The sequence below is a fragment of the Nipponia nippon genome, unplaced genomic scaffold (genome assembly GCF_047370975.1).
Source record: "Nipponia nippon isolate SJK-2023a ecotype South Korea unplaced genomic scaffold, ASM4737097v1 scaffold_37, whole genome shotgun sequence".
NCBI classification, from domain to species: domain Eukaryota; kingdom Metazoa; phylum Chordata; class Aves; order Pelecaniformes; family Threskiornithidae; genus Nipponia; species Nipponia nippon.
Window position 1 is genome coordinate 2,302,881 of NW_028262355.1, and position 23,870 is coordinate 2,326,750.

At 46.0% G+C, this 23,870-nt stretch overlaps 1 protein-coding gene across 9 annotated transcripts in view; it reads left to right on the forward strand.

Annotated features, from left to right (window-relative positions):
- Positions 1–23,870, forward strand: part of WDR7 (WD repeat domain 7) — a 151,496-nt gene that overhangs the window by 119,419 nt on the left and 8,207 nt on the right. The window lies entirely within an intron of this gene.

Below are 23,870 nucleotides of genomic sequence, written 5' to 3' on the forward strand. Positions count from 1 at the left end.
TTGTACTATGTGGTCAGCTATTATTTCTCATTGAATTTCCGTAGTCTTGATGTAAAGCTTGGATAAAATATCTGTATTTTGAATCTGCCTTATTCTTTTTTGTGTGTGTGTAAATATATTTTGTTGTTGTTGTTTCTAAAAGCTGTTATCTTTAGTCCTTACAAGATGTGAATTTTGGAGAAGGTAGCATAGGTTTCTTCCTGCGAGGTCTGCAGTGTCGCTCACTACTCCGCTGACAGAGCCACGTGCTTAGCTATACCTGGCTGGTTCCTTGTCTGTGCTGAAATTCTGGGGTTATTGTCCAGTTCTAGTAGCTGACAACATTGTATGTTCCGGTATTTTTTGTTGAGACTGCTGGCCTATGGAAGCTGAGATGGCCAGATTTGTTTTATAAACAGCTATATTATGCAGGCAAATAGGAAATGTGGACTGCTCGATCTTGTTTTAGCTGAAGTCGTTTGGATCATGACTTATTAATGTAACCAGAAAATGGGTCCAGAAGAACTGCTGTATACGGATATGTCCCATGTCAGTGAGCATTTTTGCTGTCCTGCAGTCCTGGCCGAGATGCCCACCGTGCTGCAGAGCTGTGCGTATCCCACTTTTCCCTTGATTGTCCGTGTGAGCGCCCTGGGCATGTTGCATGACTTTTTTTCCCACCTCTTCAGCAGCCGGCGTGATGAGGCAGCTGAGCATCTCCCGCTGGCCATCAGGAGACACTGGCCACAATCCCTTTCAGTGTGCATCATCGCACTGGAAATGGAGAGTGCAAGGTCCACGTACGTCTGGGAAGCCTTGGCATCTCAAACTAATAGCTAATTCCTGATGCTGTTGGAAGGGAGAGGTGAAGAGCACAGCTGTACACTTCCTTACATCTGTTTTCAGAGCGCAAGGAGAGTGGTGACAAAACCTGTCCTTCCATTTAGCAGCAGCGTTTCACCAGTGCCGTCATCATTGCACTTTTAACTCTGTCTGATTCCTACTTCAGCTACTGAGCTGGCTCCAAGGTGAGCAGAGGAGTTTGTTAGTATGGGGCGTAATCCTGGCACGTCTGGCTTTACCGTGAGCTCCAGGGGGGTCTGTAACACGTCTGAGACAGCCTGGTGATCCGCAGCAGTCCTGCAGAAGCCCAGAGGTGCTGGTAGGCAGGACAGCAAAGCGTTCTTACAGCTGCATGTACGTCTAGGGCTAAATCTTCCATGAAAGCCATCCCTCTGGCTTGATTTGCCCTTGGTTCGGCAGGCGTGCTAACATACCTTCTTTTTCTCGTCTTTACTCTTTCCGTCGGTTCTTTCAAAACAGATTCTGTGTGATACCCACCAGCTGTTTGAAGGGGATTGTGCAGAGCTGACGTTGGCCAGCCTTTTCTCCAAAGCGCGCTCTCCTCCGTGTCAGCTGGCAGCCTGTTCTCTTGGGCTCCTGGAACTAACGCCAGATTTCTACCAGTAAATTGTCCGAATGATTAGCTCGGTTAATCTGATGTGGTGGGGAATATCCACAACACTTGATTTCTTACTTTCTTAATAAGCTTCCACACAGATCACGGGAAGCGGAGATGGGGGTGACTGAAGGGACTTTCAGGATAAGTAGGGCAGGGTCCTTTGCAGATTTTATTAGTATTTATGAGATAGAAAAATTTGGTGAGTGCTAGATATATGATTATTAGGGGGCAATGCCATCTATTGGATACAGGTTTCTTATTCTAAATCTGATCTTTAAGTTATTTCTCACAGTTGCAGATTTCAGGCTGCTCAGAAGACGTGAAATAACTCGAGGATTCTGTAGATAAAAAAGTTTTGAAACTGGAAAAAAGCTCAAATTTTAAATTAACTTTTTTACAAAAATTAAAGCCTTCCAAAATGTTTATCAAAACACTTTAATTGCCTTGGTATGTTTAAATCGAGCATGAATTAGACGCTTACCTGGGGAGTACCCGTGCGGCTCAGGGCCCCGCTTAACGCGGAGCGAGCAGGGGGCGAGCAGCCGCCGGCGCTGGGGGGCTGCGCCGCAGCCCTTGGCCAGCCTCCCTCCCTCCTGCTCTCCTCGGGGCCTTTTCACGTTCTGTACCAATTGCTGCTTCGTTTCTACCAAGAAAAATGTTTGTTTAACACAGGCCATTGTCTAGCTTAAGCTATTTCTTTCGGTTTGTAATGTTTCTGGAACAGCGTTACCAGAAACACAGTATCAAAAAATCGACTTAGTCATTCGCTATTTTAAAAAAAAGAGGATTCTTTGAATCTTTTCCTGAAGCCATAAACATAATTTTGCATTCAGTAAATATGTTAGTGTTTTGAAAGTAAGAGTTTGAAATACATATGAAAGTTTTATTAGTTACCCCATCACAACTTGCATGTAAGCTGTTTTTAATCAGGCATCAGCATTACTTATTGGATAAGAGGAGGGGGAACTGCTTTCCCCTTCCCCCCCCGTTAATACTTATCATTAAGGATCTACGTTAATTGAGACCAGCGCTGAGGTAAGCAGAAGGGGAGAGCAATAAGCCGTGGCTATTGCAGGTGGGACCTCCTTGGGACATGAAGGCTTGTTCCGCTGCAGCAGGCCTCACGATATCTAACAGCTGAGCAAGCTCTGTCCGAAAAAGCCTGGGGCTTCGCAACACCCCGTGGAAGGCTGTTCCAGAATATCGGTGGCTTGAAATATCAAGGGTTAGAAATCTTTTTTTTTTTTTATATAGTTATAGAATCATAGAATCGTTAAGGTTGGAAAAGACCCTTAAGATCATCGAGTCCAACCGTTAACCTATCGCTGCCAAGCCCACCACTAAACCATGTCCCTAAGCACCACGTCTCCCCGGCTTTTAAATCCCTCCAGGGATGGGGACTCAAGCCCTGCCCTGGGCAGCCTGGGCCAGGGCCTGACTGCCCTTTCGGGGAAGAAGTTTTTCTTAGTAGCCCACTTAAACCTGCCCTGGCGCAGCTTGAGGCCGTTCCCTCTCATCCCATCGCTTGTTCCTGGGGAGCAGAGACCGACCCCCCCCCCCCCCGGCTCCAGCCTCCTTTCAGGCGGTTGCAGAGAGCGATGAGGGCTCCCCTCAGCCTCCTCTTCTCCAGGCTGAGCACCCCCAGCTCCCCCAGCCGCTCCTCCCCAGCCTTGGGCTCCAGCCCCTGCCCCAGCCTCGCTGCCCTGCTCTGGCCACGCTCCAGCCCCTCCATGGCCTTCTGGGGGTGAGGGGCCCAGCGCTGAGCACAGCATTCGAGGGGCGGCCTCCCCAGTGCCCAGCGCAGGGGGATGATCCCTGCCCTGCTCCTGCTGGCCACACTATTGCTGACACAAGCCAGGATGCCATTGGCCCTCTTGGCCACCTGGGCACACTGCTGGCTCATGTTCAGGCGGCTGTCGACCAACACCCCCAGGTCCTTTCCCGCCGGGCAGCTCCCAGCCGCTCCTCCCCACGCCTGCCGCGCTGCCTGGGGTTGGTGTGACCAAATATAGTATATATAGTATAGTGTATAGTATGTTTTGTATAGTATAGTTATGGTTATCTAAGTCTTTGTACCAGCACTGACCTTTAGCTTAAATAAGCAGTTCCTCTTCTTGGTTTTTACCCTTCAGCCTTATTTACAGGCAGCCTTAATGCTCACTTTCAGCCTTTGTTTTGAAAGGTGCAAAGAACAGAGGACTGTAAAAACTCCTTCCCTGTAATGTACTCTCCATTTTTCTTAATCCTTCGTAGGCAAAATATTCGTTTGTGTTCTGGGCTGCACACAGACTGACTTCAGTGTTTATTATTCCAGTCTTACTGCTGAGCTTCCTCAAATCTTTCCCTTCTCACCTTTTATGAAACCACACAAAAGCAGCACTTTGAAAGGCTTTTTATCTGAATACTTTGCCAGATGAATCTGCACATCAAGGCTCGTGTTTTTGACGCGTCCCTGTAGTGCCCGTGTGTGTTCCCGCAACGCGTAACCTCCTCTTCTCCCTTTGGATTTGTTACTCGCTCCTGATGCGCTTTTTGGTGGTTTGTTACCCAGTTACTGCGAAGGCCGTCGCTTAGCGTAGGGTGCGGGTCTTGGGTCGTCGAACCCCCACGCCTCAGGAACTCGCGTGGGGAAATACATCTTGGTATTTCGCTTTTCTTTCACACCAAAGCCAGTCTAAACCACTGTTGCCTCTGTGGTCCCAGGGAGTACCAGGGAGCCGCGGCTATGAAGAGCCTTAGGGAATAAAGATCTCCATCAATTAAAGCATTGCAGCTTAAACTCAACCCTTGGCTTACGCCAAAAGGCGTTGGAGACAGCCAGCACCCTTCTTCTCGGCCAAGGGCGTGCGGGTGCTGTCTGGCCCCGCTGAAGCCGAGGGTTGGGGTGCTGTGGCCGGTGGTACCGCCGGGATGTCACCCGTCTCCCAGGCAGGGGGGCTGCGCGGTTCCCGCTCCATGTCAGCGCGCGGTCCCCCAGCTCAGTCCCGGTGTCCGTCCGGATCTGCTGCCCCTGCCCATCCCCTCTGAGCGTCACCAGCACCTTCGGAGAGCGGCGCTGGGAGACCTGCTGGTAGCATTTACAAAGCATTGAATTCAGTACATCGTGCGTGTATAAACCAGAGTTAGATATATTATCACTAAAAAAATGTTGTTCTTCACTCGGCTTTTCAAGAAACCTGAACAGTAGGATTTTCCAGGCTCGCCCCAGGTTCCCCATGCTTACCTTTCCCAAAAACCGGGCGGTGTAGTTTGGTGCACTTGATGTGCAGTAGAGGACCGCGCTCCGACAGCCGTCTGATTGACGGTCATGAGACTGTTCAGGAGGGAACCCGTGCCCGTACCAACGCGCTCCCGTTCCTTTGGCTCGCGTGCCAGAGCCGGCAATCCTTCCTGGAGACGGCAAAGGGCTTTCTGCTTCCTTTTCCCTTGAACTGAACGTCTTTTTCTTCCTGCTTGGTCAGTGCAGCATCTCTGCTCTGCTGCTTCCAACTGGAAACCTGCTTTTAGGGGCAACATTTTTCATTTCTGAGCTCAAGAAAGCAAGCCCAGGTGAGCTGTGATGGCTTGTAGCAGCCTTGTTTGGAATGGGGCATTTGAGCCATGTCTGCTGGAGCTGCTGGGGATCCCCCTGTGCAGGTCTGGGCAGGGGAGCAGCTGTGCCAGTGGGCTCCTCAGGGCAGGCAGGAGGGCAGGCAGGCTTCTCGTCCCCAAGGATGCCAGCGGTTGCTGTAAGACCTGTCTGCTGGCTCAGCACAGAAGTGAGATGAGTTCCTCGCTCCGAGATCTTTGCTCCCACGCCCCGCGGGGGGATGCTGCGCGGGCGGGTATCGGGGCATCACTGGCACCGACGGCGTGCCGCCCCGGTGCGCCGCAGCCGCCTTGCTCTGGAGGCGCCTGAAGAAAATATCAGAAATCTCCATAAAAGAAAGAGATTTCCTTGCTTGCAGTTGCTTTTGATTTTGTGATGTTTGCGTTGAATAATTCATGAAACTATAATCTGGTAACTTAGCACTGTGCATGCTAACATAGTTATGGTGATGAAAATAAAGCTTAAAATGTTAGTTTTTCATATCACCCAGCCATGCTAAAAAAACCTAAAAATCCCTTTTAAGTTCAGTCGATAGCAGGATCTGAGCAGTGTGGGGTTTTGTGTTACTGAAATTATGTCACTGATTTAACACGGCTTATAGTTGGTAGAAAAAATTGTAGTAATTATCAGCAGTAGAGCAAACTGCTGGCCTGAATATGCACTCTAACTGTGGTTACTTTATTTTTAAACTATAGGTGAAATAAGGTGCTAATGACAGGAATTTTGTGATCCGCTTGAAGAAAAAAGGGAGGCGTTTTAACTGAAATAGTAGGAAATCAAAACATTTTGTATGGGTTTTTCCTTCCAGCACATGTATATTTTGTTTTCCAGAAAGGTGGTTGTATGTACTGACCGAGAAATTACATCTAATGATTAATAGAATGATGGATGTCAAGAATCACCTTTTTTAACAAATAATAAATCAACATTTATATATGATAGGCTTTTTCCAGTAAAATTTACTATATTAGTATCACTTATTTAACAAGATGTCAATTATTAATACTACCAGTAAAATGTTGCCTCAAAGCCAAAGTTATCTGAATTTCAGTATTTTGCTTTTGGTCTGCATTGTTGCCATTGTTCAGATAGGCGTTTTAACATGTGAATTCTACCTAATATTTTAAAAGATAGATTATTAATTATAATATTTAAAAATTGTAAAATGTTCTATATGTAGTCTTACTTTCAAGGAAATACCTTATTCATTTCAGGTGTTTTGGATTTTAGCTTATTTTTAAAACATTAAATGGGAATGAAAATTGCAGCCCCTTTGTATCATATCATGAGTATTCCAAATACATACCTCTTTTTATCTAATTTTTTCCATAACTTAATATAGAGATTAGGCTCGCTCTCGCTCTCTTTCTCTTTTCTAGTCAATTATTTATTAGATATTTTCCAAGGGTTACTTGGTATTCCCAACGCCCAGCGTTAGACACAAGCCAAGCTGGAATTCATTTGGTTTTTCGGGCGCTTTCCTGCAGCAGGAGCGGTGTATTGTGGGGAGCGGAGCCGGGCAGTGTCCTTCCCATGGCGGTATTGATTTGCCCTTCAGCTGTTTGCAGCGCGGAGAGAACCCAGGGCCTTGTTGTTGATTATCTACACAATGTCTCGGTGAACAGTATTGACCCATTGCCGCTTACTGCCTATGGCTCTTGATTTTTCACGCCGTCTCCATGACACTCATAATAAAACATACTATCTTATTGCTACGCGGCTCTGGAAGCCAAGCGATCTACCCGTGGAGCAACTGCCGCCTTTCTGGAGAGCGTTTCGTTGTACGGGGGCAAGCGTTGGAGCCGTCGTAGGGTTGTCTTTGTATCTCCTGTCAAGGGGGACCCGTACCCCGCGCTCGGGCCGCGTCCTGCGCGGAGGCAGAGGGCTTGCAGGAACGGGGCTCGTTTGGTTGTGCTTGCTTTCTGCAAATCTCGGAGGACGGTTGTGCGAGGCTCTGTCAGCACGGCTTTGGAAATGTTTGAATAATCAAAAGAATTCATGAGGTTTTTAAGGGAAGGAAAAAAAAGAAACAACAAAAAAAACCCTGTTATGAGAAGTGAGACAATATAAAATGTCAAGATCACTCTTAAAATTTTAAATGCTTTGACAATAAATTCCAAAATAATTATGACAAATAGAAATATCAAACAGTTTAGCTGCTTTGTTTTAGTTAATAAGTTACCAGCTTTTTTCAAATTCTTTACAGTATCATTTACTATTAAATAGCCATATCTTGGAGGAGATTCTGGGGAGGACTCCTTTGCAATAGTTTCGTCTTTTACACTAATATTATTTTACACTGTGCTTTAGATTATTACCATGAACTGCTGCTGTGGGGGGATTTCTTTGTTTTTTCCATCAATAGAACTGTTGCACAATAAGCAATTTTCTAGTATTAAACTGCGCTAGGAACTCTGTTCTGAAGTTGAAATTAGAATTATTTAAAATCCTAGCTAAACTTCGATATATTTTCATACAATATTTGCTGTTGAATCCATTTAGCGTTTTCCGTTGCTGGAGAAGTAGTGGGTTTGTGACCAGAATATTTTTGAACCCTTCCAAAGCACGGTGTGCTGAGACAGACGATGGGAGGTCAAGGCTCCGCAGGAGGGTTTCCCGGTCCGGCGGTGTGCGGAGCAGCCCTCTGGGAGATGCTGAGCCCCCTCCACACCTAGGGAGGACCCAAGTTCCCTCTAGGAGCGGATTTTTTTATTTTGTTAATAGTCCCTGGTGCCCCATCCATCAGCGTGACGTCAGCGGTCTCCAGAGCGGCATTGAGCAGTTCGGTGTGTATTCATCACAGGTGACGTCTCTCTCAGGAAAGCAAAATTGTAAATGGAGGGAGCTGATGAGTGGCGGCTCCTGGGCGAAGGGAAGGGGAGAAGTGAGAGGGGATCTCTGCGACCGTCGGGTCTGACCTCCCGCATGGGGCAGGGTCCTTAAACCCAGCATCACTGGGCAACGGCTGTCTTCAGAAGATCACCCCGTCTTGATCTTAAATTTTCCAGTCACGGAAAATCTGCCAGAATCGTCATCGTTTGTTTCAGTAGTTACTGATTTTCATTATTAAAGCTATATTATGTTTCTAGTTTGACTTTGCTTTAGCTCCAACTTCTGACCGGTAGGTCCTATGTTACCTTTAACTGTTAATTTGCGTAAGAAATTGTTAATTTATTTCGGCACGCGAGTGCTCTGGACACGGTCAAAGTCCCACCATCGTACTTGATAAACCGACGAGATGAGGCTCCTCGGGGCTGGGGGGCCGCTGGCAAGCCCAGCCAGCCCGGCATGCTCTCAAGGACTGCGCTCTTCGCGTTTTTCCTCCCCAGACCCTCTCGGCGTTCTCCTCAAGCTCTAGAGGCAGCAGCGTTTGCGTGGCTTTTAGCTTGAGACAGGCCCTTCTGGGACCCCAGGAGAAATGCACCAATTCAGCAGTTTTTCTGTTTACAGCTGCATTCCAAACCACATCGATTAACCAATATTTAATCCATCTAACAGCCAACCTGTTTGTTATGTATCATTTTCATTTCTCCCAGGAATGTACGAGACTGCACCAAACACCTTTCAGAAGTCTTGCCACATGAGAGTTTTGACTTTTATCATCAAAACCATATATTTCAGTAAGCTTGCTTGCTCTTTTCTATAAAACTACATTGTTGACAATGTTTAGATTGTATTTATATAAACGTTTCATTAGCATCAAGCTCACGTGAAGCATACCTTTCTTTGGGGGGTTTTGCAGCAGGTAGGTAGGCTTTTAATTATGCCGGTCTTTCTCTTTGCTCGTGAAGGTACAACCTGGGTGTAACTAATGCCATGAGCTCTCTCCCTTCCCCTGGAACGTTTTCCTAAGGGTTGGTGGGAGTCCGTGTTAACGAGCTGAGAGCTCTTTGGCTGCTTCACTCAAAGCTTTATTAGTGCACATTACTAATTTTTTTGTTTGTTTGTTTGGAAAAGGAAATGATTGTGTTGCAATTTATTCTTTTGTCTGAAAAGAAAATGCAGCACTTTTAAGCCAAATTCTGAAAATACCTGGCAGTGGGTATAGAATCATAGAATAGTTTGGGTGGGAAGGGACCTTTAAAGCTCATCCAGTCCAACCCCCTGCCATGGGCAGGGACATCTCCAACCAGATCAGGGTGCTCAGAGCCCCGTCCAGCCTGGCCTTGAATGTTTCCAGGGATGGGGCATCTCCCACCTCTCTGGGCAACCTGGGCCAGTGTTTCACTAGCCTCATGGTAAAAAATTTCTTCCTTATAGCTAATCCAAATCCTCCCCTCTTTTAGTTTAAAGCCATCACCCCTTGTCCTATCACAACAGGCCCTGCTAAAAAGCCTGTCCCCATCTTTCTTGTCAGCCCCCTTTCAGGACAGCAAGGCCGCAGTGAGGTCTCCCCGCAGCCTCCTCCTCTCCAGGCTGAACCCCCCCAGCTCTCAGCCTGTCCTCCCAGCAGAGCTGGGCCACCCTCGGAGCATTTCGGTGGCCTCCCCTGGCCCCGCTCCAACAGCTCCATGTCCTTCCCGTGCTGAGGACCCCCGAGCTGGACGCGGGGCTCCAGGGGGGTCTCCCCAGAGCGGAGCAGAGGGGCAGAATCCCCCCCCTCGCCCCGCTGCCCACGCTGCGGGGGATGCGGCCCAGGAGACGCTTGGCTTGCTGGGCTGCAAGAGCACATGGCCGGCTCATGGCCAGCTCTTCATCCCCCAGCACCCCCAAGTCCTTCTCGGCAGGGCTGCTCTCCATCAGTCTTTAATCTTGCATATCAGTTCTGGTTTTGCCAGGAAATAGACGTTATCATTTTAGTCCTCCAGTGTCTTCATGTGCCTCTTAGAGGTTGAGACTGAGATCTTGAAATGGGCCAAACAACGTAACAGGAGTTTGGTGTAGGAAAGGGACCACGGATTTGGTGTTTTGATGATAACTTGCTGAATTGAAATGCAAATATATTCTGAACTGATTGTTGGTTTTACATCAGTTTTCATGCCCTGATAGGCCTGAGGAGTTAATGCCTAAGAGGTAATTTTTATTTTTTTTTTCTGCTGGGTCCAAGTGACTGGTTTTGTACTGAGCTGCAATTCTGCGCAGGCAGCCAGGGCGGCTGCCGCTCTTGCAACTGAGGCAGACAAAAACGTCACACCGCTGAGGAGCTCAAGAGCCTCCACGAGCAGAAGAGGGGCTGTTGGAGTAGCTGGGACCCATGGAGACTCCGGTGGGGTGCAAGCTCTTGGCGGGCCTTCTCCCGCCCCACCTCCTGGTGCAGCTCCCCTCGGGCTGGAGCGTCCTGCTCGCGGCCGGGCCTCTGCGGTGTGAGGGCTGGCTTGTCCCGTCGACGTGTTGTGGTGGCCTGGAGATATACGACCGATTTTTCAGTCATAATGCTGAAAGGTATTGCCAGATCCCACAGAATTTGTTGAAGGTTTATGAAAGCCGTGTTCATCAAAATGCCAGACAGTTTTTGCGTTACTTGCTCGGTCTGACCAGCAGTGAACTTCCACAGTGGTCTTGAGTGCTGAGAAAGCTGGACAGGGTGGTGGCGTTTGTTTGGTTCTGTGTTTGGGGTTTTTTTTTAAGGTCATGAATGTAAACACAGCCGTAGCTTTGTGCTTACATGTGGTTTGTCCGGTGCCCTTTCTACCTAAACCTACCTTTTCTACCTAAACACTGTTCCAGCCCAGAACCTTAGAGATGTACGTTCTCCTTGAAATTCCCATTCTGCTTGTTCATGTGACTTTTGACAAATTTCCTCAAATTTCTATTTCTAGAGAAACTGATGGATAGCTAAAAGGGAAAACGTATGGCTGAATCACCTCTCCATTCTTCACGGGGAGGTTGTATTCAGGTTGCAAATTACTCATGCTCTGCTCAAAAATGAAAACCCAGTACAAAATGTTTACAACCTTATTCTGTGCCTTAATTCTATTTTGAAAAGAAATTATCATAAGAAAAGGGCTGAATAAGAATAAGAACTTTAACAGAAAGGCTGCTATGCGATTAGCCTAATGCATGTATATTTTTATACTTTTTTTTCCTTTATCTGTGTGATCTCATCCCGCTTTTATTCTGGATACCAGAAAGCTGCCTACATTTAAATAGACAAAGACTTGCTGGCAATTTTTCTCTTGGTCCTCTTCGTTGTTCTGCACAGGTTGTCCTTTTTAGGCTGACCTTTTACTGGTACGGCTTTAGGACCGAGCGCGGTTCTCCCTTCTTGGAAGACAATCGTTTGGGTATAAAAATCCCCGGAGCGGGTTTGCGGTGGTTCTGTGTCCGCTGCCTTGCTCGGTACCAGAGGGATGTTTGATGGCGTGAAGGTGCTCTCCACTTCAACCGAGCGATTCCAGCGGGGTTTTGAGCAGTCAAAGCTTTTAAGCGTACGCAGAGCTGCCTTTAACGGAGTCACAGTTATCAGGTATTGCAGTTTATCAGCTGCACAAAAAAAGGTTGAGGTTTCATCAAAAACTTCCATCCTCGCAACCTGTCGACCACAATGTGATGATGATTATTGATTATTTCACAGCCTTTCACTCACTCTGGCACTGCGGCCAGCCTTGATATACAGATAGGGCTGCAGTCCAGCTAAAATAAGACTCCATCTTGATAATGGACTGAGATGAGATACTGTTATTTGATAAAGATAATTGATGTTTCACAGTGAATTGGAAAACAGTTCTGAGTGCAGCAGATCTGTGGCTGCTCCATCTGCAAATGTGGCCTTTGTTTACAAAACATCGCACAAGACATGCCCTGACACCTCTCGGCCGCCGCGCTCTGCGCCAAACGCGCCGTTTCAGCAGGGCTGGCGATTTTTGACCAAAAATAAACCACTTGCACCGAGAAGCACGATTTGTAATTTTGCAGTCACGGTGAAGTTTCTTGAACATGTATGTACCTTAGCGTGCTTCTGCTGAGGCACCCTGGAGATCTCGTTTCTTCTGCTTGGGATGCGCTTTATTTATTACTGGTGAGCTGGCATCCTAAAATCCTTTTTTTTTTTTTTTTTTTTAGTATTTATACGTGGCAAAATGGCACTTGAAAAAGTTGGAATTTGTCAAGGGAAAATAAGGCCTAGCGTATGTCTAGATTTCTTCATTCCCTTGAAGTTTCAGCTCGTTAATTTAAAACACAGTGCATGCTTGTGGTCTCCCATCTATGCCCGTGTTGACTACGCACGTGCTGCCCCCCGTTTGGAATTGATTTAAGGTATCACTCGTTGCAAGTTCTGTTCGCCCAAGTTCTTTTAGTCCTATTATAACCTTCGTAACCCCTAATTAAGCAATAGGAGATGGCAGGGAGTGGGGTTATCATGAGCTAATGACACCCCAAGTGTGCTGCGTGGCCCAGGGTTCATCTGTGTGCTGCTAATCCTCCAGGGGAGTGATTATCTAATGATAAACGGGCCACACAGCAGCTCATTGATGCCGCCACAGCGTGCTCCTGCCGCCGCCGGCGTGGCCGAGCCACGCTGCCCCTTCCAAACGTCGCTTTTGTCATTGATTTTACAAACGGACAGTTTTGAGGGTTTCTGAAGTGACTTACGTACTGCGCAAAGTCACGACCCAGGCGATGTGCTTCTTTCTTTCTTTTTAGAGAGATATATTTATTAAGCATATGCGAACCAAAAAAAAACGCATAGTCATTTTTGCTAGGCTAGAAGCAGTCTCAGCAGATTGAATGCAACTAAAGGGTCGTGTTAAACTCAAAACAAACAACGTTTTGCATAAGATTGTAAATTATCATCAACATGCAGTTGAAATTCCTTTCTTTAGGGGTGCGTTACTACAGAAAAAGAATGATACTCTGCTACTTTTTTTTTTTTTTTTTTTTTCAAATTGAACACTAAATCAGTGTTATCAGACTGTAGGGATATATTTCAGGTAACTAGATTTTCGGGTACATGATTGTATTGGAATGATGGGAAAATATTAATGTCTGAAAGTTGCTCAGTGATATTTTGCTCATCAGAGTCTCTAGCACTATTTTATAGCCAAAACAGATTCAGTGTCATTATTCACAAATTATAATCATGATAATCCATAAGTATTAACTTGTCTACATACTTTGGGGGGGCTTTCCCTCCCTGTGCAGGTAAGCAGCAGGCGTTTCTTCTGGCTTTGTAAGGTGTCTACCAGAGAGGGATGCGTGAGATCCGGCACGAGGCTTTTGAGTATCCCTTTCTCTCGCTGCCTGTACGTGAAGCCCAGAAACTTGGGGTTGGTGTGATTATTCAAAGTTATGTCAGGTAAATTCTTGCTGGGTAAGAGAGTCTACTCCAAAATCCCCCAATTAATCCATACATACAAGCTACCTGATAATTTTTCTTTTCCTTTAGAAATGTGTTTGGGTGTATAATGAGAGGCTGGCCCTTACAGAGTCACAAAGCAAGACTTTGGTGAAAACCTGAGAACGAAAGCTGCCTGCTGCTGTTACATCTTCCGGGCCCCTTACCGGTGTAGGAGGTGAAGCCTTTTTCAGAAAATACATCTTCTGTTCTTCCCACCGGGAGGGCTCAAACTGGGCAGGTCCACGAATTTCATGAGAAAATATCAGTCTACCTCCAGTACTGTTCTCGTTCTTAGGGGCTTTTTGGCTGTTGACTTCAGCCTGGGTGTTCTGCGTGCCTGTCCGTGCGTTCCTGTTGGCTGGTAGCTCCGGGCTTGGAAGCATGGAGAATTCCCTCGGAAAACAGAAACTCTTCACCAGCACTGAGCTACAGATGATATAGGGTTGTATAGGTGGCTGTATATATTTTGATGTGTAATTTATGAAAACCTTGTCTCTTGTAAAGAAACCTGCTGAAGCCAGTGTCGTTGCTGTTACTGATAGGGTTACGTGTACGCCGAGGGCTTCCCAGGGTCTGGACACCAGCTGGGACTTGCAATCCGGCCCGCGTTCCCTGCGAATAGAGAATGGCTCAGTAAAGCGCACGCAGGGAAAAGCACTCGGTATAGTCAAGAAAGCCATAAAATGCTCTGTTTTCATTGATTAAATCCTGCGTTTCGTCATAGATATTTAGAACTGCGTTTCGTAGAGATACTTGTAACTGATATTGAAGTGAGCCGTGCTTAGCCTAAACCTGCTGTACGCCTGTAGTACTGGATGCGGAAAGAGCTTGTCGTGGAAACAAACGCTTCGTTTCGCTGAGTAGTATCCCATTCTTTAGGTGTTTTCCTCTGTAAGCACTCCCTCACCCTGGCGCTTGCTCCTGCCTGGGCGCGCGGCCGAGAGGAGGGCGGCCGACGGAGGATCCCCCCTCGGTGGGATCGCTGCGGTGAGCATCGCTGCTTCGGCAAGGAATCTGCGGATGATGCAGATACGAGCTTTTGGACATAACTCCGTCATTTTTGCTGGAAGATTAAAGAGAAGGCTGAGGTTTGGTTCGGTTTATTTCAAAGGAAAAGATGCTTTTAAACATTGGCTGGAATCAATACTGTTTGGTCCAGGGTACTATATTTGGCTCACTGCAGAATTAAAATCAGAGCTTCAGCAGTCAAAGCAGTAATTGAATTGCGCATAGTATTATTTTATTTCAGTACCTAGATGCCTTTGCAAATTTTTATTCTTATATAAGGCAGAAAACTGTTTCATATTATGTTTGTAATGAACAGTTGCTGATGTCAGATGACTTGTTTTAGCTAAGTTTGATTACTGAATAAAAGACACTGTTCTCAAATATGGCATTTTAAAGGTAGAAAAGGAAAGATAGCTATCCTGCAATCTGAACCTGTAAGTGCATTTACTGACACCGTCGCGCTGACGAGTTCAGATGAGGCAGGAAAAGTTGTTGCTAGAAACAGGCATCCTCAAATTGCAGATAAAAGATAATTACTGAGTGTAACCTTTTAACTTTATAGGCCAAAATCCTTTTCTCACCGGAGGCAGCAGGGAAGGGAAGCCGTTAGCTGCAGCGCGAGCGCTGCCGTGCTGTCCTCCAGGCACGTAGCACACGTGCCAGCGCGTGTCGTGCCGGGTGCTTCTGCTCTAGGAATACCCTGCTGTGCCGGGGCTGGGCACAGCCAGCGTGGCGGGGGGCTTTCTGCTCGGTTTTGCTTGGAATCTGACTCACATAAGCAATAGCAAAGTTCACAAGGGAAATTCCATAGCGATGTAATACAAGGTAGCGATGAGTGCGTCGCTGGCAAGCGGGGCAGGAATTTCAGGGGACGTGCTTCGGCTGCACCAGGACTTAACCGTACTTACATTTCCATGTCCTCAGTGGTAGAGATGCAAGCCTCGCTCTTTAGTTCTTACCTTGTGTTGCCAGCGCAAGGTGGCCTGGCAGCAGCAGGACGGTGTCGTGCTATCCTGCGCGTGGCAGACCCGTTTTCCCTACAGGCTGCAGCAGCTTTACCCCGATTTTCTAAACGTGCCCGATAATTCAGTTGAGGGATTTTATTCATTTTCATTGTAACTAGAAATGGTCTCATCCTATCAACAGCAAATCCCAGCCACATTAGGGATGCAATAACAAAATAGCCACTTTTTTCAAGTTTCTCAAATGTCTTTTAAAACCAGTGTTTAATTATGCCCAGTTGGTTAGCTGGTGGTAATTTACAGTATATTTTATGAGAGTAAACTATGCTGATATGCATCTACACAGGAGGCTGGTGGGGATTTAGCCAAGGTGTGAATTTACAGCACACTAACTCCTCTGCATTAACTCTCCACTTGGATATTGTTGATCTGCACCAAATCTGCTTCTGTGCATCACAGATAAATCTACTTTGCACATATAAATATATGCATTAAGCCACAAGTAACAAATGCAAACTGAGAGTCCTCACGTACAGCCTAACGAGTGCACTGTAAATTCATACCCTAACTCCGCTCCAACTTCCCAGCCTCGGTAGGCTAAGTAATGAGGCCTCGGGAATCACTAAATTTGCTTTTTAGGTCATGCTGATCAGCAATGCTAGTTTGCTAAAAGACAGTTTTTTCTCTTTCTGTAGTTTTTTTTTTTTCTAGTTGATTTGGAGAGTGGTTTAAAGGAGCTTGCCTCTTCTGCCTTTGCAGGCGTACCGCGTTGGCAGATACAGGAGCATCTTGTTGGAAGTGGGAAGGCAGGGGCAGATGCCAAGTGAGGACTGTGAGTCCAAGAGCAGAAATCGGGACTGCTCTTGAATAATCGAAGTTAGTAAAAACTAAATAAAACATTGATTCAACTACAACTTTCTACACAACTCTTATGCCTCAGGCAACAGTGTCATCCATTCCACGAAGGTTTTTTTTCTTTTTCAAGTGGCACAGTTTGGTATATAAAAGTCAAATCGACTGGAAAAAGATACTAAACTTACTGGCCAGCCTCGGCCGCCACAAGCCCCCTGCTGAGTTACAGGTTTATTACAGCACTGAGTTAGTAGCGTCCCAAGGAGCAGTGACAGAAAGGTAGGTACGCAGATTGTATACCGAGCTCCGTAAAGAAAGCTGAGTTTCCATGTATCTAAAATTACATCTAATTTAGCTGTTACTTCCTATTCAGACACTATTTCCTACAAAAAAACTGGCCTCGCTCTTCTTTTTCCCCTCTGTAAAAAGCTTTTCTCTTCAGGCACTGCTAAAGCACTTTCCTGGAGCCGTCCAGGGAACCATCCAGCTCCGAAGGGGAATAAGGATTTTTTTTTTTTTTTACATTGTTCTTATAACTTTCATAGAAAATAGTTTCTCAGGCGTGCTGGTTTTGTTAAAGACAGAATCCCTAGATTACCCCATGCAGATTTGGCAGTGTTTAGCCAGATAAATTGTCGTCAGTCACCTCTGTGTGTAAGAACTGTCGTCCTTTTCCCTGTCGCTTCTGTAAAGAAAAGCTGAAAAAAGAGGGCACGCGAATACCTTTTAAAAACAAAACTTAAGTCTAATGTTAACTCACAATTCATAACTTGCAAAATCACGTTTAATTTATGTTCCTTATTTTAAGTATAAATAGAGCTATAATATGCACTCGGTGGTGACGGTCAAATCTGGGTTTCTCCCTTTAGGGTTGCCCGTGGCCAACAAGCACATATTTAAACATGAGTCTCTGGAGATGTAAAGAACTGTTTAAAACGATGTTGCTAACACATTTTTCTAACTGACCTGTTTCTCCAATCTAGACATGACCTTGTGAAAGCATTTTTGCTTTCGGGGGTTTGTTCTCTGTTAGGGAAAACCACAGTCCTGAACTCGGGCTTTGTGCCCGATTGCTTTCTGCTTTGCTTCTCGCATCCATAAGTGCAAGGCCTATAGGTGTCTGAGCACAGGGAAGGGCTGGAGTCCCGGTGGAGCAGGGACTCGGTGAGACCTGCTGAATCCAAAGGAGCACTGTGCTGCCGGGGCTGGGTTTCTCCTGGAGGCACCGGGACGCCTGCTTGTGATTCAGCCCCAGCGTTGCTGCGAGCGGCTGCAAAATGGCTTTTCAGCTGCGGAGACAGAGGGACTTAGACAATCTGCCATGAAACCAAAGCTTTTAATCCAGATACCAAAGTACATTTCGGAAGGAATTGACACAATTAACACCAAGCAGGGAAAATCTGTATCCCTAACATATTTAATAACTCATAACCGGAAAAATTTGTGAACATATCGTCTCTTACGCTTTGTCAATTATTGAGTAATTATTGATCACTAATTTGTTTTAAGATCTTATAGCTGTACAACGGCATAGAATCGTCAAGGTTGGAAAAGACCCTTAAGATCATCGAGTTCAACCGTTAACCTATCACTGCCAAGTCCATCTATACCATGTCCTCGAGCACCACATCTATCTGTTCTTTAAATACCTCCAGGGATGGGGACTCAGCCCCTTCCCTGGGCAGCCTGGTCCAATGCTTGACCACCCTTTCGGTGAAGAAGTTTTTCCTAATGTCCAACCTAAACCTGCCCTGGCGCAGCTTGAGGCCGTTTCCTCTCATCCCATCACTCGTTACTAGGGAGAAGAGACCAATATAATGCTCCAGGTATTATTACTATTATCGTGAATGAATTTTCCTAAAGTTTAGAGCAGTTGTGTGAATGATGTGGCCCTGATACTATTCACAGGGTTTCTGAAAACCCAGATGCATTTTGAACGCAAGGCCCAGAGTGCTTCACCCTCTTCCTCCCCACCCGTCCCAACCATTGTTTAGTGGTGTTTTAATTGCAAAAATGTCCGTGATCTGCGTAATATAAAGATATTTGCTTGTTTGACAGTAGAAAAGTGAAACTCTTGTTAGGTGGAGGACTTTTTTTGCAGTAAACTGGGATGTACTGGCCGGGAGGACTGGTCATTACACACTGCAGTTCTGGTGTTCCTATCCAGCACCGCTTGCGGTGACAAGAGGGTGGCACGGCGTCCTGGTGGAGATCACTGGATCTGCATATTTGCACATGGGGCTCTAGCCAGTGTTCCCAGTTAGGTAAGGTGGGTCTCGAAAGAAGCTTAAATTCTTTTTTTTTTTTTTAAAAAAAAAAAAAGGTCAAGAAGCTGCTGTGTTTTTCAAACGCAATGCCATTGCATTGCTCGGTGTAAACCATCATGCACAAACTACTTCTGAGAAAGACTTAGACTTGGAAGCAGATGTTCTCCAAAAATTTTTAAATTGAGGACTGCGATTTCTAACTTTCCACTTGTTTTGATCATCCTGATGCTGATGCTCGCGACCCTTGGAAGAGGATGCGAGTGGGAACCGCGGAAAGAACCAGCAGCATCGGGGAGTTCTGCAGCAGGGGACAGTTTGCCCAGAAACGGCTGAAGATCTGGAGATACGTCCGGTGTTGATTAGAAAGTCAGGGCAAGGAGCGGTGAGAATCAGAAGGCTGGCTTCGAAAATGACAGCAGAGTTGCTTTCCGAGAGTCCGCAGGGCAGAAGACACTTCTAGAAGGATAATTAAGTCCCCAAACCCCACCGTCCTGGCGGGAAGCACTGATCTCGTTAGCTTTTCCTCCTCCGTTGGAGTTGCAGAACACTTTTCTTTAAAGTCTCGGGTCACTTGGGAATTAGGGATTTTTGTGTTTTGCCAAGTGCATTGAAGGCTCTGAAGTCAAAGGTTAAAAATACTCTGGTGCTCCAATGGCGGTGACATTGTTTTAGCTAGTTTTCTTGAAAACTTGGGTGAGTAAAGCTGGTGCTGAAAGAAAAGAGCTGCATCCTAACAGTAAGTAACTATGTAGGAAGAGGGGATGCTCCCGTTAACTTACTGTGGTGCATTTCATTCTTAGTCTAGTTAGAATTTTTAATAGCTTTTTCTTTCAATAGGGACTGATTTTTAATGAAAACTGTGAGGTTTTGGCAAACAGTGTCTGTAAGAGAGCGCATTCTCTCTCTCGTCACTGTCTGGTGCTGAGAGCCATACAGGGTTATCTAGGTGACAATTTATTTCTTTACCTGTTTCTTATGTTTAAAAAAGACTGTTCTGCTAACTCGATTGTTTCAGTACAGTTCACTGATAAGAGTTGTATCAAACTTAGGTGTTTGCTAGGCGGATAACATCGCCCATCCTATCTGCTCCTGAAATCTGTTTTAATAATTCTTACTTTTACTCTCTCTTTTTAAAATCGCGAATCGTGCCTGAATCGTGTAGCCGGAATCCGTTGCTCTGCTCAGTTCGTGTCTGTGGCTTGTGTGTTGTCCCGTGGCCGAGTAACGGAGTCGACTGGGTTTTGCTTGGAGCGTTGCCCTGCCGCGGCAGGAGTTGTGCGGGGCGCAGGGGCAGCGCTGCTGCGTGGTTTGTACCGGGCTGGGGGTACCGGTAACCTCCACAGGCTTCCTCCCTTCTGCCGGAGCTCTCACAAAGAGTATTTTTCCCTAAGCCCTTCAGGTAGTCACTAAATGACCTCGGTCTGACCAGCACGCCCATACCCTTGCCTCCCTCCTCGCGCCGCTTCAGCTGCGATGCCACCTCCCATCAGCCTTACACCGTGCTGCTTGGATTGCTGTTGTTTACTGTGCTTTAATGTTGTCTTTCAAACAATTTATACAACTCTTCCCATTAAGGATATGATCTGCATTTTGATAGTTGGTTAGATGAAGTCCGTGCAATACATGGTAAATCTGGTCCGTGCTGGGATTTTCTGGGGAGCGTTCAGGGTCTCTTCTCCCCGTAAAGCGCGCTCCGGCGCTGGGATGTCAGCCCGGACTTCCTCGCTACCGTTGAACGTCAGCCTTGAGGGACCGGTGCTTCAAGACCTAAAGCTTTGCAGGGCTTCCCAGCAGTGAGTGTCTGCAAACCCAGAGACCTGGTGTTTGGCCAGTATGAACTCTTGTCTAGATTCCTATCTATAGTTCTTGGGGTTTTCTTACACAAACTGCTTGTAATTATTATTATACCCTGTTGAGCAGGGATTTAAATGAATTCTTCTATATCTCACAAAATACTACTAAAAAACCTGGAGAAGATACTCAGCACCTTCTTCTTCCATTTTCATTGGTAGGAATATCCTGATCATACTCAGAATTCATATTTTAAATTATTCTCTTAGAAGTTAAAGCATAAAGCTTAGTCTATGAGCTGTTGAAACCTCTTTTAAAATGGTAATTGTCAAGGAGATACGGATTTCGATAACAATAGCAAGTTGTCTAACACGTCCTCATGCAGATATTGTGAGGTTACATTACAGCATTACAAACCTTTAAATGAAGTACGGCGGCATTAATCTCGCAGAGGAGAAAATCACTGCTGATATTATGGAGTGGCTGGCTTACATGTTCGGGGGCGATTAATTGCCCTATGGATTTTGATGGTCCACGTGAAGATCTTGAACTGACAAGTATATTCCTAAGCGAGAGCATCCCTCAAAGGTTTGCGAAGGCAGGGGTGTTGGAAAGGCAGGCTGGGTTGGTTTCTGGGGATCCAAGCGCACGCTTTTATTACGGCGTTGGCTTTGGGGAAGAGAGGACCGGTTCTCGGCTCTCCTGTGCAGCGTCATGGAGTGGTTTGGGGCTGGAGCCGTACGGTTTGGGGGCGGCTTTAAACCGTCCCGTAACACTTGGGTGGCTGCAGCTGTCATCTCATTTTTTCTGGATTAAGTCCGGTCGAGAAAGAAGCTGCCTCATTTTCTGGTTGTCATTTGCCCAGGAAGTAAAAGCAAATTGTAATGAGGGACTCGCAGCAGGAGAACCTCCTAACAAATGAGAGGCATATATTGACCGACAGCCGGCCTGCCACGCCGGTGATAAATGTATTTTTATACGCGGCCGTTCAAGGGCACTTTCTGCTCCCGTTGAATGCTGCCTGTCAGGTCACGCGTGGCACATTTGAATACCGAGTGATTGTAATGGCTGATGAAAATTGTATTACTGTAAGGTTAAAAATTAAGTTATATGTTCTATTAAGTTAAAAAACGTAATACATGCGCTTTGACTTTATCTTGATAGTATTGAGAAGCCACTTGAAGGACAGGAAGAAAATTAATTTAAAGATGCAAATATACTCTCTTTCTCAGTACGGTCCAGAAATTTTTACTGCAATTGTTAGTATTCCTGGAACTAACATAGAAATTAAATTATTAAAGATACCGAAACTGTTTTAAGTTAATAGTATTTTAGATATTTCCACTAAATTGCTCGGAAAGTAGGGATTTATTTTTTAAAGTGTTCATAAAAACCTCTGAAGGGCCATCTTGAAAGAATTTACTTTCGGTATGAAAAATGAGACCTTATTTTAGACATCTTTTCAGGGGAAGCCGTTTAGTTTTGTAGAACTTTGGTTTTATAAAAACCATCAGCTCAGGGCGCCCTGGCCCTGCCTGCCCCCTTCCCGCGGCCGTGGCCACGCACGGGGCCAGCGCGGTGGCTGCGGCAGCGCGCGTCTCGAGGGAGCGGCTCCTCTTGGCTGGGGCAGCCAGGGAGGACAGCTGTAAACAGGCGGGTTGCCGCCTTTGCCGAAGCACAAAATTAGCATACTGACTTTACATTATCCAAGACTTTTAAGCGCGGGACTTTAAAGTTTCATATTATTCTGAATCCATCATATTTCTATAAAAACAGAATTAAAATATAGTAAAAAGCTACATAAATCCTACTTGTGGTGGGGGCGCGTGAGTAGGTTACATCTGCTATGTTTAAATACTCATTTTATGTGACCCTCCGGGCGGGTTTCCGTGTTTTCCGCGCTGCTCGTCTCCTGGAGAGCAAGGGCTGCAGATCCCAGAACCCTTCCGACTGCAGGTTAATATCCAAGAGGCCCAGCTATAGCAACCACTGCTGGAAACGAAAGGTCAGGAACATAATGGCAAACGGTGACTTCCTACCATCTGTTGAAAATCCCCGGTACCCCCTCCGTTGTAGGTACCGATCCTGAGTGCATATATTCTGAAATAAGTAAATTTGTCACATGAAAGTGTGATGCGAAGAACCATATAGCAAAAGAAGACAGATGTGCAGGAGCCCAGGAAGGAGTGCTGCTGCAAACGCAGATAAGATTCACGATCTCCGAAGAAAAAAGAAAAATGGGTCCTGGGCATAGTACATCGCAGCCCGGCGAAGGTGCGCTTAATCTCCGTGCGGCTGAAGTGAGAGCAGCCGAGCAGGCGCTGCGGGGGCTTCTCTTTACCTTTGCAGCAGGCGTCGTAAGTATTTCTTTTTATATAGTCACTTCGTAGGTCTGCCGTTTTTATCGTTATCTCGAAGGCCGATGTTTATTCCTCTGCTCAGTTTGGGCTCTATATATGTTCTGCGGGGGGTTTTTTTGCACCCTACATGAGCGTTAAAATCTAACTTCTAATTTTTAATTAAAAAAAAAAAAAGAAAAAAGAAAGGCACTTTTGTTGGCGTGATGTGGAATCGCTCGGTGCACGCCACTGCCAGGGGACCTCAGAGAGGTATATGCGTGTCAGTAAAGCACTGCTAACCTGGTTTTTCTTTGTGGCTCATTTCTAAGACCGAGTGATCTGTCAGACCTAGCTCTGTTTATTAAGATCTGTTCTAAGAGTGCGTTATTTTTTATTTAGCTGGGGGGGGAGTAGAGAAAGAGTTACTTTTTTTCAGTGCTATCAACACCAATGATTTTCAACTTAACATTTCAGTTGTTAACTGTCTTATTAAGCTTTTTTGCCTTTAGCATAATGAGCTTTAGATCTGTGATTTATTTATGTCCTTGTATAGAGTTGCGTTTCTGCCTGCTTTCTGGAGGCCGCTTCTCGGTGGTTGCTGTGGCAGGTCACCCCCGCTTGGCTGCTGAAATGCCCACGAGACCATCGCCAGGGACTCCTCGCTGATCGATGGAGGAGTTACTGAATCGCCGCCTCCTTCATTTTCAAATGCCCATTCCTTGCCCAGAGAGGATTTGTATGCTGTGCAAAAGCTGGAGCTGGTATTTTCCTCCTGCTCCGTGCTAAAAGCGGGCACGTCGTTTTAAGGGCATTGCTTAGCTGGGGCAAACCTCGGCTGTTGTACGTCTTTGACGTGATGGGGACTGGAAGGGCAGTGCTGCTGGGGGATGCGCTGGGCGCGCCGCTTTCTCAGCGAGGGATTTTTTTGTTTGGCTTTAGTTAAGGTACCCCTAGAGATTAGGGATATAAATATCTAATAATAAAGGTGGTAAAATATTAGTATGTCTCTATAGCAGTACATAAGTTACTTTATCAATTTAAAGTATGCATTTCAGTATATTTATTAAACTAAAATTGCTGCAGTGATACAGTGTTTATTTTTTATGTCACCTTTAAGAGAATATTGCAGTTCAATGTAGAGTTTACCAAATATTGGGCTTAGAATTAGGTTGTCATAGCTTCAGTATATCATGTGTTACAGGACAGCGATGGTGGCAGGTGCAGAAGTCAAATAGTCTCCCAGGAGCATCCTCCCATTAAAAAACAATTGCTTGGGCAGAAGGAAGCTGCACACAGCTGCGCGTTGTCCCACCGTCTCTGCCGTTCAGAATTAAGACTACTTC